The sequence below is a fragment of the Parambassis ranga genome, chromosome 2 (genome assembly GCF_900634625.1).
Source record: "Parambassis ranga chromosome 2, fParRan2.1, whole genome shotgun sequence".
In the NCBI taxonomy this organism is placed as follows: Eukaryota; Metazoa; Chordata; class Actinopteri; family Ambassidae; genus Parambassis; species Parambassis ranga.
In genome coordinates, this window is record NC_041023.1 from 38,950,681 (window position 1) to 38,958,480 (window position 7,800).

Consider the following 7,800-nt stretch of genomic DNA (forward strand, 5'->3'; position numbering starts at 1 on the left):
TATATATAAAAAATGAGCTCCTATTAAAGACCTAATCCATGCAGGGATGTTAATGTGCAGTCTGGCAACAGTGTTTGCTGCAGTGCGATGTGTGCAGAAGTGAAAGCATCACTTCGGTTTAAGTGAGATTTAATGGTATCAAAACACAGCACAGCCATGATGAAGTCCTCTGTTTCCCTCTCATTCTTATGGACGTTTGTTGTGTCTTTGTGCGATATCTCTGTCTCAGTGACTGTGTCTGTGTATGTAGGTCCAGAAAAAAAGGCCTCAGCTGAAACAGACAATGGTGGCCTTTCAGCATATTTTTAATATCCTGCCCTGTTGTCTCTTCCTCAACTCTGAGAGCCCCCTCTCCCTCTCCCTCTCTCTCTCTCTTCTCTATTTCTTGTTATGCTCTCTCTCTCTTTCTCTCTTACTCTCCATGCACTGGATGGATGGATAGACGGAGGTGGAAGTGGTAACAGTGGCAGCAATGGTGGTGATGGTGGCAGGGGGAGGTGAGGGGGTGTAAAAGGAGCACTCCCCCCTCCTCCTTCGTTCTGCGCTTCAACAATAGCATTTGCATATTTTCATACTCTGTCTTCCCCTCTCTCTCTCTCTCTCTCGCTCTCTCTCTCTCTCTCTCTCTCAAAGAAAACAGCCTGAAGCGTGAATACTCCAGCAGCAGGCGTGCAGAGGAAAAAACGGAAGCTGGGGAGACGGCGTGTCCGCTTTTGCTGGAGGAGGGAGAGAGACATGGTACACACACTTCCACACACAGACACGCACAAATAAGCTAAGGCCCTTACCTCCAGAGGTTGTGCATTAAGGATGGGCGTCACATGGAGACCAAAGTTGAGCGTGTGCACTCCTGAAAGGAGACAAAAAAGAAATATTACATTTCATTGATGGATTTAACCGCTTAATTTAGCCATAAATGCTAATATGATACACAAATATAATGATGCATATTGCTACTTTTACTCAACACACATAGCTCTATTGCACTTCTGAACTATATTTATACTCCAAGTGTGTTTCTGCTTTACAATAATACACAAAAAATGCATCATCACATACGGTACTATCTGCTACCATAGTTAACCATAGTTTGTGTACAGTTCTCTGAATTCAGAGCTACTGCCCTCACATTGGTCCATTCAGGGATCAGCTATCTGATTGGTGATTACAAACACCTGTCTGCAGACACGTAGTGTTTTTCCTGGCTCACAAGAGTTTTATAAATTCTGATGTAGATTAAGTGCAGTTTTTCCAACTATATACACTATGTGGAGTTCCTTTCACTTCCATGTGTAGCCCGTCATCATTTTCTATGAACCTCTCCCTTCTGCGTTTGGAGACATCCTTTCCATAGCAGCACAAGATATGTTAGTAAGAAGAACAAAACTGTGTAGTGCCACCTACACAGTTTGATTGGCAGGTTGTTTCTGGAAAGTGCAGCGCGAGGACACAGCAGCAGTGAGCCACCAGAGATTGAGATAAATACCTTTTCCTGCTTTTCTTCCCTAGTCTGATTGGCTTATAGAGACATTTAAACATCAGAGTATCAATCACAGGTGTGACACAGAGTGCTGTGGGTGCACACAAGTCTCTATAAGACACAATCAGATTACTGGGAATATAGAGCAGGGTTACATAACAGTGTCATTCAGAGTTTTGTCACTGGTGGAATAAATCTAGGCTAAACTCCAGATTTCTTGATGTGTGTGTGTGCGTGTGTGTTTGGCATTGTCGGGAGGATTTGTGTTTGTGTGCTCTTAATCGTAAAAGGTCTACGACAAACACACCCGCACAACCACGGAGAATCGCCCATGTAACTCGAAGGTTCACAGGATAACTAGGCGCTGTGCAGAGGAGAGAACGGCGTGCTAATTTCATTTTACATGACACCCTGCATTATCTCGACTTCAGCACACAAAGGAGGCGTCCCTGCGGAAGACCTAGATTTGGTGGTTGTAGCAGCACGAGCTATTTTGACAACGAAGATGTGTGATACAGTTTGAGGCGATGTATATTCATTTTGAGCATGTGCAACGCCAAATGTTGCGAGGAAAAGTACACAAAACATCCCAAAACTAATGACACATGATGTGTTGAATGTGACACCACCATTCAGAGAGAACTATTTATATCACCTGCTTTTTTTGGAAAGAAAACGCACCAAAATGTGCCATCACTTCCTCAACCAAAAGCCAAAAGCAGAGAGGGATATTTGACTTGACAGTCCATGCTGAGGCAATTTTCCAACATGGTGGAACAACAAAGTTCCATTGTACTCCACTCCGTGCTGCATTGTTTAATTCTCCTCTAACTGCTCATCTTTTATGCGATCCCCTCTCAAGGTAAAAGTATAAAAACAAAACCAGACCAGTGAGACCCGTGCAGTGTTTCCTCGTCTGCACCGAGGCCTGCTGGTGAGTAATGTGCGGTGGGTGTGAGCTCAGAGGGGTCGTCGGCCAGCATGCAATCTCCTCAAAGCCGCTTTTGTGATGCTGCTGGCTCCAATGCTCACGCCAGGCCCCGGACAAAGAAGGAGGGAAGGAGGAGGAGGAGGTGCAGGGGAGGGGAGAGGAGGAGAAGCAGCAACGAGGAGAGAGAGAGCGAGAGGGAGAGTGTGACCAATCATCGGCAGCACTTCCAGAAATCACGTCTGGTGTTCAAAGATCAAGATTTCAGACTTTTCTCAAAATATTCGCAACATAATCACAAAGCCTGCCTCTTATAGCTAGCTATGGGCTAATATCTGTTACCTTTAACATGCTAATTTTGTGTATGTAATCAAAAAAACATAATCAAAGCAGTGAAATTAGCCAAATTGTCCAAAACAGATGGATGAAAACACAGAAACTTTAATGATTTTTAATGGAAGTCAATGGTTAGTCTTAGAACTGAAGCTAAACTTGTTGCCACTGACATAGCAACAAGCTAATTTGGGAGCCTAATAGTCAACTTGTTATTTTAATATGTGAGACTCCATAAAGCCCCTCTGTCTCTATTAGCTGGTGCAACTAAATAGTCATGTTAGCTGTAGCTGGAAATGGCCCCAACTCTCCATATAATCATTGAAAATACCTCAGGGAGCCATGCAAAAACATAACGACCTGTTCTGAAAAACCTCTAACATGGCCGACAGAAGGTGAACAGTCACCTAAAAGCAGCTCGCCCGCTCTGCATGTGCAGGATGTGTAAGCCGAGGGAGGGGAGAGCCATCTACAAGAAGATGTATGTAAACCCATTTTCAAACAAATGGGCCTGACTGCACGGCAACGGAGAGAGGTGCCATAAGCGTCCCGGAGTGCATAATGCCCGCATGAATCAAGACTTCCCGGCTGCCGAACGTGACCACACAAGCTTGTGTATGAATAGCACATGTCAGGCTCGGCCGCATATCATCAACAACAGTTCCCAACCCATACAGGAAGGCCTCACTCTGAAGCTGATCATTACTGTAAAATGCCTAGAAGCTGCAGCTAAGCAGCCACAGTGCAAGATGTTAATAACCCTACAGCAGTGTCAAGGTGTGGCCCGAGGACACACAGGGGGTGTATGATACACTATAATGACATCCATCAAATAAGTAATCAATGAGCAAAATTGACTCTAAATCACGTTACAGAGTCTAGAAACCTCTGAATGCAGACGGGAAGTTTACATTAATGGAAGTCAATGGTTAATGGAAACAGCTGTAAAAGTATGTTTAAGACTTTAAATCCTTTGATATTTGATAAAAAACAATATATCCACCTACTGCAGAGTTTACTCCATCCAGCCTGCTCCCATCAGTGTGGTGTGTTTGTAAGTGCAGTATATGTGCATGCATTGATTGAGGCTTGGTTTTGAGTCAAGCATTAGAACTTAAATGCATCTGGGGTTGTGTTTGCCTTTGCTGTGATGCAACAAGCCCCATTATTTATCCCTGATTTGGGACATTGAATGTGGCGCCCATAAAGACCAAGAGACGACATTTCCTCCCCATTTCCCTCATGAATATCAAAGACGAGGCAGCACATAAGGAAAGATTACAGCCCTATTATTTTATTTGCATTACCTGTAATAGGCAGCATATTGGGTGCTTTATTTATTGCCTTATCAGCAGAAGCTTGGCTGTAAACATTTACTGATTTATTAGACAAACATCATAATTACACAAAAAAATATATATATATTTAGCAATGGATTGACCGGAGTTAAGAAAGCGAGCAGGCAGCTTTGGTGTTGGAGGTTGAATCACAGATGGAGGAGCTAGTTTTTCCTGCTGCTGCTGCTGGCTCGGACCCAGACATGCCTATAGCCTCGACAGGGAATCAGAGAATGGCTGTTATTTGTACAGCTCTATATCTAGAGTCGTTCCTGCCGGGGATGTGGTTAGTGTTGTTTTTTTCTTCTCTCTACCTGAGTGCCTGCTTCCATCCAATTATGTTGTTTGTCTTCTCAAAGACCTCAATACCTCTAGTTTTGTGCCCCCCCCCCTTCTTCGCCTCCTCCTGCACCCCCCCCCCCTTCTTCCCAATCCGCCCTACACCAAGTTAGATACATCCATTAAGTTGGTGAAATGAACAACAAAAAAAGTGAGGGGTTACTCTGGGTGCGTGCATTCTTCTGTTATCCAATTTTACTGGGATTTGGAGTGATTTGCGCATGGCTCCCCGAGGGAAATAAATACTTTGATTAATGTAATCCTGGGCAGGGAGGTGCCACAAAAGCAACCCCCCACCACCACCACTGCTACCTCCATCCTCGGGGATCACCACTGTTTAACAAACAAAAACAAAAAAAAAGCACAGTGGCTACAAACACTGCTATAGATTTCCAACGAATTTACTTTATTTATTAATTACTCTGCTTAATAACACACTATCATTCTTGATTAGCATGTATAATACACTCTAATAGAATAGAAAAATACCTAATATGCTGATTTGCATACACAATAATAACTGTTGGACGTGTCCCCTCTCTTTTCCACACACCTTTCTTAAGCTCAACTGTGTGTGTGTGTGTGTGTGTGACCTCAGTGCCACAATTAAATAACAACTTAAACGTATTTTTAAGGCAACAAATTCAACTCTTATGCTCATTTTCTTGCACACACTTCTCACTAAAACACCCCCCCCCTTCTAACCTGCCTGTCAAATGATGACATCACTGCTGATTTCCAATCCAAAATCAATACAGTCTGTGCTGATAGGTGTCTGAGTCTGAGCACCACTGAGAGACTCCTGTGATAACACTAAACGTGTAATCTTTACCTGCATGCATGTCAGCCCCATTTGCAGGTTGTAGGCCTGTAGTGCTGCACGGCTAATACAAGAGGTAATTACCAGCCCCACACAGAGGTGTACATGACTCTATATTGGCCTTTAATAATAGAATATTAATAAAGAGCCAGTGTCTGGTTTGAATGGGTTAAGAAAAAAAATCCTATTCATGTCTGAAATTGAAGGCATGTTTAATGCTTACACTGATATTCAGTGTAGCCCATTTAATTAACAGCATAGTAGCTACATTATCATTTAAGTGCTCCAAGTTGGATTCGGCTTTAAATCAACGTTTGGCCTGACACACTCAACGTATGTCGTCTCGGATTAGTGGCTGGACCAAGGAGGAAGAAAATAAATTATGTAGCCCATAGGCAAGTTAAGTAGGCCATAATTAAAACGGCAGCAATTGCGTCAGTTTAATCTGAATATTGTGGAAGAAGCCACAGGCGCCCTGCAGTACAGTGCAGCGGGTTTATCCACCTTCTCAGGCCCGATAAATCTGAGTGTCAGGTGTCAGGGATTTACGTGCGTAAATTGATTTCATTTATAATCATATCAGCAGGATTTGGAAGGTCACTTGTGATCCATGCGCACAATATATAAATAAATGCACGCACAAGGGCGCTTTGTTTCTGGTGATGATGAAGAGTAGAAAATTCCCTGGATGATTCATGATTTGCTAATAATTCTTAAAGTCGCCGGTTAGTCATATGTTTCCACAAAGACCTGCTGGCTCAGACTTATGGTTTATAGGCTACTGCAGATGGTGACTGGCTTAAAGCGTCGTGCAGACTAACCACGAGATTTGCATATCAACCATGCCTGTCATTGATAGGCTGCTGTCAAGCGGATCAATACAAGCAGTGACTCCTCGTGCTAAATGCGCAAAAAAAGTAGAAATAATCATTTCAATAATGTCTTTAAAAATTACAAGAATAAATGTGGCAGAATTTATTTGGTGCGTTTGGCTCAGATTAATTTATGCGTCTTAAATTTACGCATATATGCACTGCAAAAATACACAAATGTAAATCAAATGATTCCTTTTAAAGTAAAATGTTTAAAAACTACAAACAAATTATCATATATTTGAATACCAGTGTGCAATTGAAATGACTAATTCTAATGCAAATGACTAACAAAGGTGACATAATATGTGGAGTTTTTTGCAGTGTAAGCTTTACATATTTGCATCATGAAAGAGCGCGACACCTGGTGGCAGTTATGATCGTTTTTTCTTCATGATAAGGCTCCCAAACAAATCCCTGACATGTATGTGAAGCTTCACAAACTCACAGTGTGCCATAATAAAAGACTATATAAGGACATGATTGCTATTTAAAAAAAAGTAGGGTTATTGTGCCATTACGCACTATAAACTGCGTTTAATCTCATTTAATTATCGCGATAAGCCAATAAAACCTGAATGTGTTCCACTTGGTTACATCTGTGGAGGTAAATCGTAAATAAAAGAGTCTCACGTGGTTAAATAATTGTCAGTGTTGTGAATCAAAACAGTCATTTTTTGGAGCATTTGGCGTTACTGTGACGCGTTACCGTTGCTGCACCGGTGCTGCTGGCCCGGGACACCGAGGCTCTTTTCATCTAGACTCCAGTGCACAAACATACAGCTTAATGCGACTAGTGTTTCCCCCCTTTTATTGCTCTCACCATGACTACCAAGTGCTGGGCTCAGAAATGCTCTCCCCATCAATGAAGAGGGAACCCGTGAGAAAAAAAAATGAACCCACAGCAGCAGCAGAGAATAAAAACTTCTCCTCATGTTGGAGTTAGAAATGTGTCAGAAAGTTGTTGAATTATTTCCCTTTTGGCTCCTTTTTGACTCATTAGGATGTGTTTATGTGTGTGGCTTGATGAGTGCGCGCTAGAAGCAGGCGTAAACTTTGAACAAACTTTGCAGCAGCAGTGAGATCAATTTATATTAAACCATTTCATATTGCACTTGCCTACGCGATTCCTCTGGAGGATTCAACGGAGGGGTCCCTCTCACTCTCTCTCTTTCTCGCTCACTCCCCCTTTCTCTCTCTCTCTCTCTCCCTGCTTAAAACGTGATTGATTGCACTTTTCTCCGGTGGACATTCACTACAAAACAGCACAGCTTATCCATCTGTCAGCTATTTATGTATGTATATATATATATATATAAACCTAATAGAAGGAGAAGGCTGGAGCGAAAGCGCAGAGGGACGCGTGTCGTCATTTTTACGCATTCGATACAAAAAAAATAGAATCAAATCTTTAAATTGCACAGAATATAAACGCACATCGGACTCAAAAGTAGCCAGAAATGTCATTTCTAGCTGCCTACAAGGACGCACATTACAGCCAAAGTGTCGCGAGAAGGCGATAAACTCCACCATTCCTCATGCGTAAAAAAAGAAGAAATCCGCATAGATAATTGTTGACTTACCTTTTGTCCAAGAAAAGAGGAAATAGCTTCACATTGTTCACACGCAGCCTGTAAATGGTTATCTCCTTTTCCTACGACTCGGTGCTCCCTAAGATTTTCTTTCCTCTG

General features: G+C 42.4%; 1 long non-coding RNA gene across 1 annotated transcript; it reads right to left on the bottom strand.

Annotated features, from left to right (window-relative positions):
• Positions 1-592: 592 nt before the first annotated feature.
• Positions 593-7,800, bottom strand: LOC114432722 (uncharacterized). The gene is made up of 3 exons (XR_003670298.1): positions 7,693-7,800; positions 789-850; positions 593-716 (listed from the first exon to the last, which is right to left on the bottom strand). It is a non-coding gene; the product is annotated as an uncharacterized LOC114432722 (long non-coding RNA).